This window comes from Tenrec ecaudatus, chromosome X, assembly GCF_050624435.1.
Source record: "Tenrec ecaudatus isolate mTenEca1 chromosome X, mTenEca1.hap1, whole genome shotgun sequence".
Taxonomy (NCBI): domain Eukaryota; kingdom Metazoa; phylum Chordata; class Mammalia; order Afrosoricida; family Tenrecidae; genus Tenrec; species Tenrec ecaudatus.
In genome coordinates this window covers 140493583-140515363 of record NC_134548.1, presented here as the reverse complement: position 1 = coordinate 140515363, position 21781 = coordinate 140493583, and positions in this window count along the sequence as shown.

Genomic DNA, 21781 nt, shown 5'->3' with positions numbered 1-21781 from the left:
ACAATCACCCTTTATAAAAAACTCTCTCTTATACATATATGAATTTCTATTGATTTTTTTCTCTACTCTACCCGGACTAACACAATAGGGAAAGATGAAAAAATGAGCAAAAACTAAGGATTCAGAAGTTATTTGTTTATTTGGGTTTATCCCTATGTAAGTTCACTTTTGGACTATGTACATGAGAATTCCCAGAATTCATTTTTAAATGGAAGAACAAAATTCTCTTCCAGAAGTAAGTACATGAAGTTTCCCAGAGTTCATAGAAAAAATTACATTATCTTTAAATTCCCATTTCCCATGAATTTTTGAAGCCTCCTCCTATATATAATTCTGGTGTGACATCCATCAATCTGTCTTATCTAAGCAAACAATTGCTCCTTTCTATGAAGGCATATATTCTAAAATGAATAAATGAAAAATATTAGAATGAGTTTAACAGCAATAAAACAGACTAATATGAACTATGAAATATTTTAATTATATATGTGCTAGATGTCAATGAGCTTTAATATACAGAAGACAAGGCAATACATATATAGATGTTTGCAAAATCTGAAGACATTTGTTCTTTTACTAGGGGAGAATGATTGATCACATGACAATCCAGTTCAAAAGACCATTTATATATGACACTACTACTTTATTAAAAATTAATCTGTTAAAATATGAATCTGCCACAATGAACTAATAAACAAACCACTAATTTTTGTCATTGTTGATTTCTTAAATATGAAAAAGCTAAATGCCTTTAAATTTGTGTGCCTCCAAAGTGGTTCCTTTGCCATATTTGTGAAAACAAAAATAAATAAATTACTTTACCGTTCTTTAATAAAATACACACAGTATCTCTTCTAACTTTTATTCATACAACAAATAGGTTAACCTCCTTAAAGCATCTCTAATAGTTGAAATTAAACTAATTGTATACAGTAACATACAGTATACATAGCTATACTGAGGAATATGGATTTAAATATTTGGTCACATCTAAAAGCACAATGATAGACTGTTGATAATGGAGTATTCATAATAATGCATTCATTTATTATTACATGTTTTGTTAGAACTTGATTAAGGTGATGATCATTTTCTTTAAAATACTGCTTTTGAAAGCAGTGATCTAATTAAGTTCAATTCAAAGTCATTTTAACATAAAACATCCACTGATGACAAGAAATAACAGCATCCTAGTTACACATTGACTCTCAGACTCCCAAATAGTGCCTTAGACTTTATAGGATAGGGTGGTCAAAGCTCATCAACTCTCACCCAAAGTTGCACCTAGGTGTCACTAATTTGTTAATAGCTTTATTGGCGTATCATTCACAGAGCACACAATTCTATAGTCCCTTCAGATCAAGAAGTGCTGTAAATTTATCACCAAAATCAGTTTTAGAGCATTTTCATCATTCTTGTACTCATCACTTTTAGCTTCCTATTTCTCCCAAGAGACCCCGCCCATGTTACTCATACATACATATACACATAAACAAAAACAATCTCACAGATGCCAGAGAACAAGAGTATGATAATTAAAAGGTGAAGAAAAATATTAAATCTGAGAGATTTAGTATTTTTGCCATTAAGTTGTTAGGGAAATATTGAATATCTTTAAAGTTCCTCCTAGTCCTTGCTACATCTTGGATCCCTAGGTCACTGAGGGATTTTCTGTTATTAATCTGATAAATGCAAACACATACATTGTTTGAAATTTAACTACTTTATTTTTATACTAATAATGCAAAATGTTATGTATGTCTTTGAAAACACTGCAACTCACTGGAGCTTATCATCCATTCATAATATATGCACTGTGTTTACATGAGGGTGCTATATGCAAAATATATAATAGTAAAGTCTCCATAGTTTTTGTACTTTTAACCTGCACTTGCATTGACTTGGTTCCAGTATGTGACTACCTAAGGCAATTAGAAGGCTCCATGATGGCATAGTGGTCATGCATTGGTGTACTAACAAAAAGGATAGTAGTTAGAAACCACTTGCTCCTCCAAGGGAGAAAGATGAGGCTTTCTATTCCCATAGATTTACAGTCTAAGAAACCAACAGGAGCAGTTCGACCCTATTCTACATGGTAACCAGGATTCATGTTCAACTCGCTGGCAGTGACGAAAGCAGTAAGAGAACTTTTCAGACCTGGAAGAAATTCTTCAAGTCCTATCATGTATACAACTGACCAGACACTGAAATATTTGGTCAAATATTTCTTTGTTACCTTGTTATTTCATCTTAATTTAGTATATCAAATGTGAAAATAACATATATTATGAGGAAGTATGTTCATTATTTATTTAACAAGTGTAAATACTCACAGGAAGTTCATCAATGCTGATTTAATTTTTTTGTATTTTATCAATTTTACAGATTATACCAATCAAAAATGTTGGGGCTGATATGAAAATTACAATGAGATTCAATCTTTAATATTTGGATAAGTATGTCTAGTGTATATAATTTTCATGTTTGTGTTAATGACACCAAAATAAGAAGATAAGGAGAATGATAATTTTTGAAGACCCCTTTTCTGAAATTCATAAAAATAATGTGTTCAGTGGCTCTACACACAATCATGTGGATTTAGATAACAGATGTGAGGTGACAAACTCACCAGGCTGAAAAAGTTTAATTATGATCTATTTTACTGGTCAATGGAAAGTAAGCAAAATTTATCTTTGAAGAGCCCAAGATGGATTACATGGAGCAACAATCCATTTTGCCAGTGTTTTCCCCACATTTCCCTTCTTGAAATATAAAGGATTATGGGGCAAAAAATAATAGACTAAAGAGGAAATTATATATATATATATATATATATATATATATATATATATATATATATATATATATATATATTACCATCAGCAACAGCTTTCTGCTTACTCTGGACACAATTTTAAGTAAAAAAACTGAGAAGGAATGTCCTTAACTTTCATATTACTCGCATCACAGTTGTGTAATAGGAACAGGTCAATAGTACTTGAATGAGACCTGGAGAAACCTTAATTATGTTTTCTGGCATTCGCTTAAAAATTAGATATTGAAAATAAGGAAATTTTCAGTCAGAAACCCTCATATTTTGCAAAGAATAGGGAGTGACTGCTTGCTAGACATTCTGCTAGATGATAAAAATGTTCTGGAATTTATAGGGATAGCCCTGTGACATTGTGAATGCACTAAAAGCCACAGCATTGTGCATTTTAAAGATGTAAAAATTGTGAATTTAATGTTACATGATATTTTAACTCAATTTAAAAAAACAGCTTTTTCTAACCTCAGAATCTGAATTTAGTTATTTTTCTAAGACATGAAAAAAAGAAAAACAAACATAAACATCGAAAGTCATTTTTATTGCTGCAATCTAAGGAAAAAAATCATCTTTTACTAATAAATTGAGACATTTTCCATGAGAGTCATTACAGGAAGACATTGAATATCCTCTCAATGCCATTTTTGTCACTGTTTTTTAAATTTTAAGAGTAACTTTAAAAATAGAATAAATAATTGTTTTGGGCCCTTTCTCATTTCCATGGATTAAGTCATAGGTTTTACTCCTCGTGAGTCAGGAAAAGAGGGATAGCATAGTGCTGTTTTCTTACATATACTTCCTGGGCCGTCAGCTACTCTTGCATGAAAATCTTTCTGCTAAAAACCTAAGTATTGTTAGTGATAGAAATAATATTGACTCTTGTTGAGCCCCTTGTGTTAGTCAATGTATCAATCACCCAATGCAGGGGGTGGCTTTAGCTCTTGGGAGTAAGTAATAATCTGATAGTTTAGGCTATTAGAAAATTCTGCTTTTTACCAAATCAAACATCTCTTAAACTTTACATTTTAACCATGTGTCTTGTTCTGTTATCCTGCGTGACACAGAATACCTTGTTTTTAACTTGATTAAAGTTTTTGTAATTATCCATCATATTTCCTTATATATTCAATCTGTTACAGAAAAGTTTTCAGAATTATTTTAGTCACAAATACCAAACAGCCGATGTCTCCTTTGATTTGTACAATTTGGGGGTTCGTATACATAACCGTGGTGGTGCAGTGGCTACATGTTGAGCTGCGATCCTCATGTTCGGCAGATGGAAACCACTAGCAACTCTGTGGTAGAAAAAACTTGGCTTTCTACTTTCAAAAGCCGTTGCAGTTTCAGGAAACCCACAGGAGCTCAGTATATGTGAGCATTGACTCCATGACAACGAGTTTGGAGAATATACATAACTTTATAGTTATTGCTGTTAAAACTTTATCTTGTTAGACTAAATGCTCCTTAGATATTGACTCTCATCCTGCTGCAATTCTTCCTTCCTATTTATGTTTTCCTCAGATTTTATCAGCAAATCATTACTCTCCTTATCCATATCATTAGCAAAATTATTTGGTATGATAGAGTCCACATGGTTGTTACTGATCTCTGAATTAAAATACTTTGATTATATGCATTCAACTACTTGTAATTTTGGAGCCATTATATATTTTTTAAATTTTGTACCATGCACTCTAAAAATTATCAAGAAATCCTTGATTGCAATAATTTGTCATTTTCAATTGCCTCATATGCATTTGAAAGAAGGACATTAAATAAAGAAGACCAAAGAAGAATCAAATCGTTTGAAATTTGGTGCTGGTGAGGCATCCTGAAAGGACTCTGAACTGCCCAAAGAGCCAGCAAATCTGTCTCGCTAGAAGCACAACCAGAAGGGTCCTCAGAAGCCAGGATGGTGGATTCATCTCAAGTACTTTCACCATGTTTTCAGTAGATACCAGTCCCTGGAATTTACATAATACTTGGTACAGTAGAGAGAGGTTTCACAAAAGAGAAAGATCCTGGATGGCATGGATTGACGCAATGGCTGCAATAGTGGGTTTAACATAGAAGCAATTGGGAAGTTGGCACTGGACCAGGCAGTGTTTGCTCTAGTTGTAAATAGGGCCCAGATGAGGGATGACACCTAACAACAAAATCTATCTATATTTATGGCTCTGTGTGTGTGTGTGTGTGTGTGTGTGTAAGAGATGACTCTAAAAGTCCTTTCAAAACGTCATTATCTTTTCACTTCACTTTTCCAGAAACTTTTTAAAGCCTCCTCTTCTGTATGTGTTTATTCCGTGTGTTAGTCCAGGTAGACTAGAGAAACAAATTCATAGTGACACATATGTGTATAAGAAAGAGATTTATATACAAGAGAAATTTAACATTGAGAAAACATCCCAGGCCAGTCCAGATCAAGTCCATAAGTCTGATATTATCCCATATGTCTGATACCAATCTATAAAGTCCTCTTCATTCTCACAAAATACATGCAATTATGGCGAATATAGGAGGATCACAGACCAGTGGGTTGAAAGTCTTTTGAATCCAGTCGTGTTGTAAGAATCTCAGGGCTGGCAGAGGTCTCTACATGGCTTCTCCAGCTCCAGAAGTCTTGTTGAATCAGAGTAGGTCCATGTGACTTCTCCAGCAAATAGAGCGTAGTGCCATATGTCTTGTCAGTAGAGCATCTCCCAGGGAGTGAGGAGAGAGAGAGAGGTGTCTTTCACCTCCACGGAGCACTAACAGGAGTTCCCAGAATTCTCAGGAGAAGGCCATGCCCACAGAGAGGCCTCATTGGTTATATCTTGATTGACAGGCCATTCTCCAACCCTTCATTCCTAATTCCCTCAAAGTGGCACCAGATTATGTAACTACCACATTCCATACTGTGTATATTAATTACTATTTGCTGCTGCACTGTTGGGGGATCTTCAGCAAAGTATTATTTGCATGTGATATCAATGATATTGTTCTCTAATTTGAACATTGTGTTGGATCCTCTTTCTTTGTATTGGCATAGATGAATGAGTGCTCCTAGTACTTCATCAGCTTGTTGAGATATTACAATTGGGGCCTTGTTTTTGGCTAATGCCTTCAATGTATCTTGGACTTCTTTAACACCTTTGGTTTTTAATGATATGCTACCTCTTTAAATGTGTTTGTCAGAGGTGACTTCTAAAAGTCCTTGCAAAACTTTATTATCTTTAATTTTTCCAGAAACTTTTTAATGTCTCCTCTTGTATGTTTGTTTGTTTATTCCTTACCGTGTGTGAATTCATTACTACGAGTCAATATACTACTTAAATTCTGAAAATTTGAGCAGTGTTCCTGTACACTTGGTCAACATCTGAGATTTTTTTTCAATTAGAATATGTGTTGCTAATGTCAAAATTCATGGTATATTAATGTAATTTCACATTAGAACTTAGTGGTAAATGTCTCTTTAAAATCTGTATTACCTTTTGAGGGATTACATTTAAAGTTGAATCTATCCATTTCCCATTCCCTGCTGGTTTGCCAATGTTCTTTAGTTACTGGAAGTTGTTTTGTGACATAAGTGGCTTCTAAGGCAAAGTCCTGGAGGATTCCTGCTGGCATAGTAGTCACCAGAGCTGATAACCAAGGTCAGCTATTCAAAACCATGACCTGCTCCTTTGTAGGAAGATGGGGCTTTCTACTCCTCTAAAGAGTTACAGTCATGGAAACTCAGAAAGGCAGTTATAACTTTATAGGGTCTCTGTCTATAGAGCCACTATCAGTGGACATCAGCTCGATGATAGTGAGGAAGAAGGCAACCCTTCACTCTTATAACTGCCATTCAATTGATGCCACCTCATAGCAACCCCGCCGCCCCTCGCCAGCCCCCCACTTGTGGGTTTCCAAGACTGTAACCATTTACAGGAATAGAAAATTTTGCCTTTCTGAACTGCCCACTGTGCAGCTGGTGGTTTTGAACTCCCCCCTGTGCAGATTACAGTTCAGCGGGTAACCACTACACCACCAGTCCTTACTCTACTAAATATTTGGCAGCCATTATTTTGTGTGTTTACCCTGACACCATTCTTGTAATTAACAGCAACATCAAGCTCATTAACTCATTGTAGAATGTACCTTCTTCCACGTTTTTGGAAAATAGTGTCAGTTATAGAAACAGTATTAAATGTCAGGAAGTTTGACAGAAGAGTTTTATGTCAATTCATCCAATTACCATGATCCTAAAAGATTGTAAACAATACTTTAGCAACAGCATCTGGGACCTAATTTTGTAAGCTGGAATCTTGGACTTTAGCAATTAAATAATCTCTTACAATCAATTCCAAATACCTAGGGTTTAGTTTCTTTTGCCAGTGTTTGTTTCACATGTATTTAAACTTTTAACTAGTTTTTTTAAATAGAGAAGGTGTCTATTAAATTAAGTTGGAACACATTTGTATTATTTCTGTCAATCAATTTAATGATATTATCCATTCTAGACAAAAGATCTCTGTCTTATTTTATTTGCCACTTCTGAATGCAAATGTAGAAGAAACGTCACCCCAGAATATTTTAGAGTCCCTTATATTATACTAGAAATATATACTGTATACTAGTAAAAATTCTGGTATTATTAATTGTTTGTCTCTGATTCACTGATTGGGAAACTTTCTGTACAAATTTTAAACATATCATTTTAAGAAATGATTTCATTTTGCTGTTCTATATGTATTTTATCCATCTTTTAGACACCAACTTTTTAGTCTTACTTGTGTCATTTATAACTAGATACCTGATACCATATTTCAGACAATTTCAATCTTTCCTCACCTTGACTTTTAATTCTCAATCCACAAATGAGAATTTATTTTTCCACTTCAAAGAGAGCATTTTTTACTATATTGATTTTATCCTTCCTGTCTTTTTGTCCATTGTCTTCATACAAAACTCTCCTTTTTCAAAATAACCAACTTATTTTAATTCTTTGTCAGAATAAGGTCCATATTTAGTACTTTCCTTAAGTACTTTTTCTATGACATTGTCAGTAAGGGGGGAAAAAAGACACAGTGCCTTTAGTCAGATTGCTGAAATTACTCATAATTCTCCACATCACTGCTGTGCCACTTTTCTGTGGAATTTTTCTGTTACATGGCATAGATTGGAATCATAGCCCTATATAATTTTAGAAGTTGTTCTCTTCTGAATTTTAATTTCCACCTTACTTTTGTTCAGGGATCTTTCATCCTTCTTGCTTTTGATACGCAATTAAACATATATGGCACTGCTTTACTTTTCTCTAATATGCCATGTTTCCTGAAAGAATCTTTCCCTTTCATATCTAAATTTCTATCCTATACCTCATCTTACTAAATTTCAGTGACCCTTATCGACCCCTCTAGGTATGTCTTCATGGTAAAATCTGAAGTTACTTTTTCAAAATACTGCTTATTTGTTTGTTTGTATTGCTCACCTTTACATAGACCCTCTACCCCAATTCTTCACCTCAGTAGTTTTCTCATCTGAGGTCTTTGAATATTCTTTACTGTGACTCATTATTCTCAAATTATCTATGACCTCTTCACCAACAGTTTTATTGGCACATAATTTACATATACAATTCAATCATTCAATAATATCAAGTTGCATTGCACAGTCACCACCACATCAATCTTAGAGCGTCACCACCCCATTGTTAAATTGCCTTTAAAATGAGTTGTATAATCACAATCAGTTCTTGTGCTCACTCCCACCTCCTGCTTTCATTATTTATTCCCAAGATGTCCTTTCCCTCCCTGTCGTCCACCCCTGCTTTCCCTGTAATCCCTTGTATCAGTTATTCTCATTATGTATCAACTCCTCATGTATTTCATAGCTGAAATATCAAACAGAAAATAATTAAAAACTAACTGACACTAAGGTATCAAGGCTAAAATTATAATAGTTTAAATACAAAAATAAAACTAATGTGTAAAATGGGAAAAACCACGTCAACTTTCAAAAAGCCTGGGAGGAAATTTCTGTCATGGAATACGAGTAAGAGAGACTTGTCTCTGTTAAAAATTCAGGTCTGGTCTACAGGGAGGTCAACTGACCAAGTATCAAGTTCTATCCAGCATAATCAAGATTACAGTGATCTTTGCCTGATAGTAAAAGCTGCTCAAGACTCTTGCCTTTAGCTAGAAGGGATTTGCCAGTGTCTGACTAGATACTCTGCAAATGAGTTTTTAGGTTCCACGGTCCTCCATAGCCTTCTACAAATTGGGAGTTTATCATTTTAGCTCTGATACTTTTCTTTTCACTATATTTGACTTTCGCAATTGTCATCTTTGAATCACACAAGCTACTGTGCTTATTCTCTGTGGACTTCATTGACACAACGTTTAGATGGCTGCTTGTCTGAGTACAAACCCTTAAGACCCAAGACACTGTTCCTATTGGTAGCTGGGCAGCATCTACTTTTTTCACCAAACTTTGCTGTAATACCCTTATCTTCAGTGATCATTTTGTGAAGGTATTAAGTGGGGCCATGATGTACGAATTAACTGTTATAGCTAGGATTTAGTGTGAGCTCCAAATCCATTCCTACATCTATGTTTTGGGTTTTTTTTTGGGGGGGGGGTTGCTATAACTTGGGAATCAATACATAAGTCATATTATTCCATAGTTAAATCCTGTCAAACATGGTTGTACAATGCTTCCATAATCCAGTCTCCAAACGTACTTTTCCACATACTATTCCATCTTGGCCTTCTTGACATCATTGACTTATATCCCCTGCTCCTCTATATGGCTCCTCCCCCCCAAAAAACCTTGTTATATATTTTTACTCTATATTCTAAATGCAAATCAATATTCCTTTCCCAGAGGAACCCATGGCAGATAAACTGGTCTGTTCTCTACAGAGGGAAGTACAAAAAGGGGCACCCTGAAGAAATCTAAAAGAAAAGAACCTGCTGGGTTGTCAAGTTCGAGAGTGCCATCACTTCTGGTCTCTTGCTGATATAATAGCTAAGGGGAATCAGAAACTTGAAGGTATAAAATCCAATGAGAACAGGCTATCAGGACTGCCAGGAAATCAAAAAGGCAAAGCCAGCATCTAAAAAGACTGCAGTGGCTACTACTAAGGCTCCCACAGAGACAAGCCTAAGCCAAAGCGTGTGAAGCCTGTGAGAGGTTCTGCTCCCTGGATTGGTGGCAAGTTGATAGATGAGACTTTCAAATAAAGATGCAACTTTAACTAAAAAAAAAATACGTATGATACCTTCCTTTGGGATACCCTTTTCTTCCTTAAACCTACTTGCTAGGCTAAATGTCTGAATAAATCAGTAAATTACTCAAAAAACTATCTTTGCTTTATGATAAATTATTCTTAGTAGTGTCCATTACTCAAGAGCTCTAAAATTATGATCCAAATAACTAAGAGATAGGACACACATTTTTTATTTTTCTGTATTTTATGCTTTTTCTTGTTTTAGTATTAAAGAACAATACTAAGTAGATTGAACAAAATTAATGTGTTTCTTGCTGATACTCCTTCTTATTGCTCTATTTATGAGGTCATATCCACTCATAACTAATAGTTGAGAACATACTGATGCTTTACTTATTTTTTACTCATTTATTTGGCATTGCCCTTAAAGTTATTTCCTATGGTTCTTCCAGTGATAAGGTTTATCCCATCTGAATCCACAAGTGTGTGAAGTAAGTTCAAAGATTTGACAAACATTTCAGGCACTCAATAAGAATAAACATACATTACAGAAAGACAACATAGTTTCCCATTAGTCATATCATCCTTTCAAAAATTTATATCTTTGGAAATAGATATTTCTGTTTGGGTTTTGCATCCATGCTAAATGAGGCCCGTCCTGCCTACTGACTACTAGGCACACACTTGGATGTGTACTAGGACTCTTTCTTCATCTAAGAGTATGAAGACATTTCTTATTCACAGTCGATTTGGACAATATGGCAAGGAGTCTTGATACTGAATTATTCAAAAATTAGCTATGTGCTATTATTCAAGAAACTAAAAATTAATTATAAGAGAAGAGTTACGGTTTGTGAATGTTTGGTTTTTTGCTATTTAGTTATAAACATTGCTTGGTATTATCCCATTTGAATTATTTAGGATATCTACTGGGAGACATTTCAAATAGTCTTCAAAGACTAGATTTGATCTAATGCTGCATTAAGATTGTAGACTAGATGGTTATATAAATAATAGTCATTATACGTTTATAGTGTTCTGTGACAGGAAATTTCCTAATAGACCTCAGAAAATTCTCATAGCTATTCTGGGAAACAGTCCAATTTATAGAGTCTTGCTTCAGCACTCTAAATTATAAAAGATATGTTTAGGTTATTTGCTTATGTTATTGACTTATATACAGGATATGTGTAAACTCACTCAAATTTATAAGATATTGAATCTTGATATTATCTTTAGTTACTATTTAGAAAAAAATTATGCAAATAGGAAATTCAGGGGAAAATATGAGTGAAAATAACTAACAAGCATAGGTTTTGATTTTTCATAGTCCCATACATTATTAATAACGCTTTCTAATCCCCAGGCATTCACTCAACACTTAGAAACTCATTCCCTCCTTCATGGATATTCAAGAGTATGGAAAACATATTAATGATGAACTGGGTCATCGAATAGCAGAAGATAATTTAGTTTTAATTGAATGTCTGAGAAATTGCATATTTTCATAATTGTTTAATACAAAATTTAACATTTTATACTTACATACTTAATCATAGTTGGTATCTTGAAAATGTCTTTTGTTTGATGTCTATATTGAGTGAATTCAGATTAAGTCAATGTATTCAGCAGTATAATGAACCCCTCAGAACAAAACAAAACAAAACTTACATTTTCAGTTCTCTTCCTCTTTTGTTGGGGCCTTATCCAAGCTTATGAGTTATAATTAACAATCATGATTAGATTGTCTTAATTATGCTACTGAGTTCTGCTTATAACTTTCAGTAATGTCTCCACCTATTTAAAATTCATCCATTTACTAAACAATCCTCTTCATTATTTTTGTCAATAATTTACTGGAATTTTTGTCTCTTTCATGAGATATCTTGTAGCATAAGTATAATTGGTAGCTCATTATTTTTTAGCAGACCATAATTGTTGCCACAGTTATCACAATATTAAAACTATATATGCTACTATAACTTAGAATGTTTGTTCACACTGAAACATTTACATGATCCCTAATTTCTTCTGGGAAAAAGAATACTTTCTGCATTTAAAAAAGTAAAACTCTATCTCCCAATTATTTAAATGTATCATTTGGTTATACATATGGGACATTTCATTCTGCATAAAGACATTTTAATATTAATTTGTTTCTTTTATAATACATTGAGATTTATAAAATGATTTCTATATTTTAGGTACCCTATTATGCAATAAAGGTACAATGCTGAGAAAGACAGGTATAGCCCCTGCCTTCAATTATATTTAGTTTATTGGAAAGATCAATATACATCTACATAGTGTCATGAAGAGATCACTGAAGATATGAGTGCTACAGCACAGTGTGGCGAAGAAATTAGATGGTGCCTGGCTATCAAAAAGAAGAGCATCTGTAGGCTTAAAGGTTTGTCTAAAAATAAGCAGCCACCTAAGTGAGGCACCAACTAAGTCCACAAGGAGGAAGCACAACAGCCTGGGCAAACCAAGGATTGAATCTAAGGAAAATCTGAAGGAGGGAGTTATATCAGAGTTCAATTTGTAAATACCAGGTTTGCAAAACGCTATGAATGGCAGAGCAAGTCCAAAACCCATTCGGAGGATCCACATATTGATAAAACCCCCTGTGACTCCCCTCTAACCTTTGTCAAGGGATTTGAATAGTCCCGTTAATCAGACAGAAAACATTGTAAAGTCAATATGGCAGATATAGTTAGGTTAAAATGTAAGAGAATATCATTTAACTTCATTTGAACAACTTAAAATTTGTTTGAGATTTAATAATTTTTGCTATCCTTCAGATTGAAGGTGTTTTGTTTTGTTAGCTATTTTACTTATTTTTTGTTGTTTGTTTTTATGTGATTTTTGTATATAAAATTCAGGTAAGGTAAATCTATAGAGACAGTAACCGGATTAATAGTTTCTTAGGGATATGACAGGGGAGCTTGGGGAGAAATGGGTAGCTAATAACAATAAGTACAAGAAAGAAGAAAAGGTTCTAAAATTTACTGTAGTGATTGGTGTACAACACCTCATAATATAATTGAAATACTGAATTGTGTGATATGAAAGTTATATGCCAATAAAACTGAATAAATTTAAAAAGATTCAAATTTGTGGTGGTATGGGAGTACACAAAAATAGTATCTAAAATAGTATCTAAAATATTTATGTGATCCAAGTATTATAATCAGAATGCCTCTTGACTTCAGTTCATTGTATATTAATGAAAGAGGAATACTTATGATCCTCATTCCCATCACAAGTGGGACACAAGAATGAATGTGTTTCCAGTGTTCAACATCATCATTCATTGCACATACCTGCATAGTGTTTTTCTGTTTTCCCTTCTCTGCTCCATTAACTTATGAAGGTTAAAGTTTTGAGTCAAATAATAAGTATTACCAAAGTGTGCATATACATTTAATTGATAGAAAACTATGAATATTTTTTTAAGTCTAAAGTAGAACTAATGATAATGGACAACTCCTTTTTTCTGTAGGGGTGGTATAAAAACAAATGAGAAGAGGCCAATATCAATAGATGGAATGAAGGTTTTTATTTTCAAAAATATCAACTTTTTGTACCCATGTGAGATTGTTAGTTTATTGTGCGAACCTGGCCAATAAACACATTTGGGGTTAATTGAAAGGCGGAGGGATAAATGGCTCTATGAGCCTTGCCTTTCTAGTTCTTGGGTCTCTTTCTTTCTGTTGGTTGGACCAGGGTGCAGCTGTGTTAGCCAGTTCCCTGCTTTAGCTGCCAAGGCTCACTTCCTGTGAGACATCCCTGAGGAGAAACCACATGGACCTACCCCGATGCAGTCCTGGGTGCTGGAGCACCCGTGTGGAGACCCATTCCAGTGTTGAGATGCTTACCCATTCACTCACTCGTCTTTCCTCCTGCAGTCAGCATCATAGCATCTGTTTTTGTGAGATCGAGGAGGACTTTGTGGAATGGTGTTGTACATATGGGCTAATGGGTTAATGTTGGACTTGTGAGCTAGGGCAGCACTAGGTTGGGATGTTGTCTTGATGTACACTTAACCTTCATATAAAAGTCTCTCTTATACATAAGTTTCTGTGGATTTGTTTCACTAAAGTATTCAGCCTAGCACCCCAATGTAATTGACAGGATTAAACAATTTTTTAAGCAGGCGTAATAGTATATACAACATCAATACACCTTGCATTGATTTATATTTGAATAATGAATCAAATATCTTCATAATATATTTAACCAAATTGTCTGTGTTCTTTTTATATAGAGAAAGAATGCCTTTAATTCAGTTGTATGGTTATGATTACTGTTGTTATTATTTGAAGGATGACAGTTTTACTCTATTATCTTCTTTAAAATATGCAGATCCCTAAAGGAATAGAATTGAATGATAATTCTTAGAAGAGTTATAGAAACTTGATGAGTATCTTCTTAAGAGGCTCCTACAAGTTAATGATTTCTCCTTCAAAATTATCTTGGTTTTCCATAATTTTAAACCTAGGAGGAGACAGATATACTATATGCTTCATCTCCAAGCACTTAAGGTAGAAGCACTCTCTCTACCCTTTGGAAAATCATGTCCCTTTCCATGGGGTTAGGGGTGGAGGGGTGAGGAGGTTTCACCTCTAGATCCTTACCAAGACTGGCAGTTGGAAAAGTACTTTCAGGAACCACAAATACTTTCAGATGGGTTGGCATGCGTATTCTTTCTTTCCAAGATGGTTCAATGCTAATTTCATTTTAGCTATCCTGGACATAGAGGCCTCTCATATTGTTAGCTATTTTATTATACAATCTTTCATGCTTGTACCTCTCTGAAACTAAAACATTTGTGATTGGAAATATACATCAGCAGTGAGTTGGTTCTATTTCATAGTGGACCTATAGGACCAAGGAGAACTCCTTCCTTAGAATTTCCAAGGCTGTAAATCTTTATGGAAGTTGACTGCAACATCTTTCTCCAATTGACTGGTTGATCAGTTTGAACTACCAACTTTCAAAAGTATCTGAATGCTTCCCCACTGCACCAGCAGAGATCTTTATTAATCAGAAACAGTACAGTCCAAATCTATGTTGAAGAAATCTATTTATCTATTAGCAAGGCATTGGTTTTGTCTTGAAATAAATGTAGCTCCCTTACATTAAGAAGAATCTTGGTCTTTCCCCTACTTTATGATTCCTGAGATAAAACTGTCATACAGTCTTCTCCACACTTCCCCTGAAGGCATGTTATGAACCTTTATTTAATGCTTTCATTTAAATACTCTGAACATTAGAAAGTAGAGGTATGGCATACAGTTCTTTAAGTTTTATCACTGAGATAATGTCTTAAAATCATATCCGTATCTATAGATATTTTATAAATAGACTCACAGAATTAAGATTCAGTTAATAATAAGTCTAAGGCTTCTCAGGGAAAGATTTTTCCTTAAGGATCAATCAAGTCCTTATTTCTGCTTAGAGCAGCCAATGAACACAGAGGACTATTGAGCCAACCCCACCAAAACATGACATCCCTCACTGACCCATAGTGCTATGGGGAACAACACTGGGGACAAAGTGTGGGAATTATGCCCGATCAGACACCTCCACACCCAGGTGAAACACTGGGGGCTTGCAACAGAACAGCAAGGGTAGCAGAGCGATGAAGTACCCGGGGAATACCAAAAATAGACTGTAGGCCAGGGCATGGCACCCCGTCAGACTTGACCAGAAAACACTCCTAAAAGAAAAAAAAGACCTTGAACTATATATAGGCTTATCTTTTTTGCCATTTTTGTTTTGTTTCTGTTTTGTTCTCTTTTGTTGCTTTGTTTTCCTCTGTCTTGGCTTTATGTTTATTATTGTCTCTGCATATCTACCAAGATAAATAAGTGGAATAAACTATCTAGAGGATAATACAACAGGACCAAAAGTCCCAGGGGGAAATGGGAGAGAGGGAGGCGGGGGAAAGGAATTGGGTATTAACAAACCCAGGGACAAGGGAACAATAGTGATCTAAAATCAATGGTGAGGTGGATGGAAGTGGCCTGGTTGGGCTTGATCAAGGGCTATGTAACTGAGAGGTATTTCTTAAACCCAAATGAAGGCTGAACACGATAGTAGGACAAGAGGAAAGTAAAAAGAGATAGAGGAAAGAGCAAGGAGGCAAAGGGCATTTATAGAGGTCTAAATACAGGCTTGTACATATGTAAATATAGTTCTATATGGCAATAGGGAAATATATCTATGTACATATATTTATATGTAAAGTATCAAGTTAACAGACAGGCATTGAGCCTCTATTAAAGTATTCCCTCAATTCATGAACACTTTGTTTTAATTGCCTGGCATTCCATGATGCTCACTTTCCCAACACGATTTCTGAAGACAAAGTGCGTGCATAAACAAATAAGATAAACAAGCATCAATCTAGCTAAGAAGCAACAAAACTCATATGGAAGAAGCATACCAGCCTGTGTGATCATGAGGTGTTGATAGAATCAGGTATCATACATCAAAGACCAAGAACAAAAAATATATCGTTGTGAATGAGGGAGAGTGTAGAGTGGAGACCCAACGCCCATCTGTAGGAAATTGGACATGGCCTTCTCACTTGGAGGAGAAGAGCCAGACAGGGTGCACTATAGCATCATTGAAATGCACAACTTTCCTCTAGTTCTATAATGCCCCCCCTCCCACTATTGTGACCCCAATTCTACCTTACAAATCTAGCTGGACCAGAGCATGTACATGGGTAAAAATAAGAGCTGGAAACAGGGAATCCAGGACATAGAAATCCCTCAGGACCAATATTGAGAGTAGCTGTACTAGGAGGGTAAGGGGATGGTGGAGGGAAAAGGGAAACCAATCACAGTTATCTACATATAAGCTCTTCCCAGGGAGAGAGAGACAACAAAAAAGTGGGTGATGAGAGACATCAGGCAGTATAGGGCATGACAAAATAGTAATAATTCAGAAATTATCAAGTGCTCATTAGGAAGGGGGGATGATGAAGGGAGGGGAAATGAGGAGCGGATACCAAAGGCTCAAGTAAAAAGAAAATGTTTTGAGAATGATGTTGGCATCAAATGGACAAATGTGCCTGACACAATGGATGGATGGATGCATTGTGATAAGAGTTGTGCAATCCCCCAAGAAAATGATTTAAAAAGAGTAATAATCAAGTCCTAATGCTTATTTAAGAAATGAAAAATTGCACAATGAGTTGCCTCATTGTTTCAGTTTAAAAAAATGTGTTTTCAATCCTACTAATAGCAAAAGGAAAGAAATAATAAAAATAAGAGCTGAGATACAGGAGAGTGAAAACAAGAAAATTATGGAAAAAATTAATGTAGCTAAAAGTTGGTTCTTTCAAAGGATGAACAGAATTGAGAGACTGTTGACAAACCTAACCAAAGAAAGGAAGGGATAAATTTCAATAGCTAGGATGAGGGATGAAACAGGGGACATTACAAGGGACCCTAATGAAATCAAAAGGGTAATTACACAGTATTAGTACTATGAAGGATTGTACTCCATTGAATTCAACAACTTGGAAGACGTGGACAAATACTTGGAAAAATAATCCCTTCCAAAAATACCCCAGATGGACAGTCAAGAACCTCAACAGACCCATAGCAATAGAAGAAATAGACAAGCTTATCAATGGATTACCACAAAAAAACTTTCCCGGACCAGATGGCTTCACAGGAGAATATTACCAAGCATTCAGGGAAGAACTGACACCAATCCTATACAAACTCGTCCAGAACATAGAAAAAGACGGAAAACTCCTGGACTCTTTCGATGAAGCAAAAGCGAGCAAGGATCCCATAAGAATTGAGAACTGCAGACAAATATCCTTAATGAACATCAATGCAAAAATCCTTAAAAATACTGGACAATAGAATACAAAAGTATATAAAACAAATAATTCATGATGACCAAGTGGGATTCATACCAGGGATGCAGGAATGATTCACCATACAAAACAACATTAGCATTAATCATCACATTGACATGAAAAATAATAAGAACCACATGATAATATTAATAGATGCATAAAAAGCATTGTGACAACATCCAACACCCACTCCTGTTTAAGACACCCGAGAAGATAGAAATGGAAGGAAAGTTCCTCAATATTATACAAGCAATATTTGAAACACCAACAGCCAATGTGGTAATCAATGGAGCAAAGAAGAAAACAATTCCACTGAAAAAGGGGACCAGACAAGGATGCTCCTGGTTCCTACTCTTATTTAACACTCTACTGGAGGTCCTACCTAACAATATAAGACAAAGAAACGACATCAAAGGCATTCATATGGGGAAGGAAGAGGTGAAATAATTTTTATTCGCAGATGATATTATTCTATACATCAAAAATCCCCTAAACTCCAAAAGTGGAGTATTGGAAGCAATAGAGTAATATGACAGAGCGGCAGGATACAAGATCAACAAACAGAAATCTAACGGTCTGCTATATACATCAGACAAGATCACAGAAGAGACGATTAAAAAGCCCTTTACAATTGCCAGACACAAATTGGAATATCCAGGGATATATCTGACTAAAAAAACAAATGATTTTATGAGGAAAATTATAAAACACTACTACAAGAAACTAAGAGTGACCTCAACAAATGGAATAACATCCCATGTTCATGGATTGGCAGACTCAATATCGTAAAGATGTCAGTTCTGCCCTAGGTACAATATAAGTTCAATGCTCTCCGGATATGAATACCACCCTCCTTCTTCAAAGAATTGCAAAATCTGATTGCCAACTTCATATGGATGGGGAAGAAGCCTAGAATTAGCAGAGAACTCTTCAATAAGAAGGACAAGGTGGGAAGACTTGCTCTACCTGGCGTTAGCATGTATTATGCGGCCACAGTAGTCAAAAGTATGGTAAAAGTATAATGACAGATATTCAGACCAATGGAAAAGAGCTGAGGACCCAGAAATTAAAAAAAAAACCATTAGCATACAGGCAACAGATCTTTGATAAAGGTCCAAAATATATCACATGGTAAGCAGGTACCCTGTTTAATAAATGGTGCTAGAAAAAAATGATATCTACTTGCAGAAAAATGAGGCAAGACCCTTATCTCATGCACAAGAATAAAATTAAGGTGGATCACAGACCTTAGGGTAAAACCCCAAATTATTAGGGCCATTTATGAGGGAATTGGGACAAACCTGAGAACATTTTTCACAGGGAATACACGGGCTAGCAGAAAGAGGGAAGAGTACAAATACAGAGGAGTAACGGATTGAGAAGTGGGACATACTGAAGATAAATCAACTGTATACATCGAAAGAATTCCGAGAGTAATAGGGAGCCCACAGACTGGGAAAACATTTTTAGCAATGACACATCAGACAAAGGCCTTATTACTAAACTCTACAATTCTTTACAAGCTTACAATAAGAAAAAAGCTAGTTGCCCACTAAGGAGGTGGGCAAACTGAATGGCCAATAAACATATGAGAAAGTGTTCGCAATCTTTAGCCAGAAGAGAAATGAAAATTAAAACAATTAGATGCCATCTAACCCTCAAAAATAGCCCAACACAAAAAATCAGAAAGCAAGTGTTGGAGGGATTGTGGTGAGATAGGAACTCTCATCCACTGCTAGTGGACCTGTAGGTATGTACAGCCACTATGGAAATCGGTCTGGTGATATCTAAAACAGATGGAAATCGAGCTACCATACAACCCAGCAATCCCCCTCCTGGGCATATACCCAGAAGAGGCAAGAAACAAACCACAGCCAGACATCTGTTATCCAATGTTCATTGCGGCACAGTTCACAATTGCAAGGAGTTGGAAACAACCCAAATTTCGTTCAACTGGGGAGTGGATTAAAAAACTGTAGTACATACATACAATGAAGTGCTACACATAGCTGAAAAGCAATAATGAACGGATGAAGCATATCACTGCATGGGAAGTACTGGAGGAAACTATGCTTAGCGGAGTAAGCCAAACCCTTAAGGACAAGTACAGCGTGAGTCCACTGAGGTTAGTTTTTTTTTTTTTTTAAATGCAAAAGGGGAATACGGAAAAAAAAAACTACTGTATACAAACATTCCTGGGGTGAGGACCAGGAAGTATGGCAGGGGTCACACTTAATCAAGGGATACACATGTTAGCGAAGTAAAAAGGAGGGGGAAAAGGAAAAAAGGGGTAGTGAGGGCACAGGGCGCTAACCCACCTAAGGGGAGAGTATTGTTTATATCTCCACAGGGAAAGAGGGATCAGATTTTAACCCGGTGCTCCAAGATGTGAATGTAACATACCAGCATGAGTAGGGAACCAGGTGGAGAGTTCTAAGGGGCTGGCCCCAATCCCAACTATGTGGACTCCTGCCCTTTCCCCCAGAAGAATTTATTTCAGAAGACAGGACTGAAACTGAAACTCAGAGAGATGGACATGCCTGATCAGAGCTTACCGGGGCAAATGAAGGGGGAGGAACAGAGAGTGGAGCAGATCCTGGCCCATCAAGCCTTAAGGATGATATATCCACTCAAAGCAGGCAATCCACAGACTGGCCCCACTATGAGACAAAACATCCCTCACTGACCCATAGCACTACAGAGGACAACACTGGAGACACAGTGTGAGGATTGTGCCCGATCAGAGCTTACCACACTGACGCAAAACACTAAGGGCGTGCAACAGAACAGCAAGGGGGACAGAGTAACGAAGTCTCGGGAATACCAAAATTAGACTTTAGGGCCAGGGCATGGCACCCCATCAGACTCGACCAGAAAACATTCCTAAAGGCCAACAAACAGTCCTTGAACTTACCACAAGCTTTTCTTTTTTATTGTTGTTGTTTTTCTTTTTCTGTCATTGGCTTTTTGCTGTTGTTTTGTTTTCTTTTGTTGCTTTCTTTTGCTCTGCCTTGTTTTTGTGCATGTTATTATCTCCGCAGGTCTGTCTAAATAAGATAGCCTGGATGAACAATCTGCAGTAGAAAACAATGGGACTGACGGTTCTGGGTGACATGGGAGAGAGGGAGGTGGGGGGAAATGAAATGATGTTAATAAACCCAGGAACAAGGGAACGAGTGACCCAAATCCGTGGTGAGGAAGGTGTAGGAGACCTGGTAGGGCATGATAAAGGGTAATGTAACCAAAGGAATTACTGAAACTCAAATGAAGGCTGAGCATGATAGTGAGACAAGAAGAAAGTAAAAGAAATAGAAGAAAGAACTAGGAGGCAAAGGGCATTTATAGAGGTCAAAATAAAGGTACGCGCATATGTAAAAATATTTATATATGAGAATTTGGAAATAGATATATGTGCATATGTTTATAGGTTTTGTATTAAGATAGCAAATGGACATTGGGCCTCCTCTCGAGTACTCCCTCAATGCAAGAACACTTTGTTCTATTAAACTGGCATTTTATGATGCTCACTTTCCCTACATGATCACTGAAGACAATGCGGGTATCTAAGCAAATGTAGTGAAGAAAGCTAATCGTGCCCATCTATCAAAAGATATAATGTCTAGGGTCTTAAATACTTGAAAGCAAACAAGTGTCCATCTGACTCAGAAGAAACAAAGTCCACATGGAAGAAGCACACCAGTCTGTATTATCAGGAGTTGTCAACGTGATCAGTTAGCAAGCATCAAAGAACAAAAAATCATATCCTGGTGTGTGCACCTTCCCAATACAATTGCCAAAGATAAATGGGTGCATAAGGAAATGTGGTGAAGAGAGCTGATAGTGTCTGGCTATCAAAAGCTATAGTGTCTGGGGT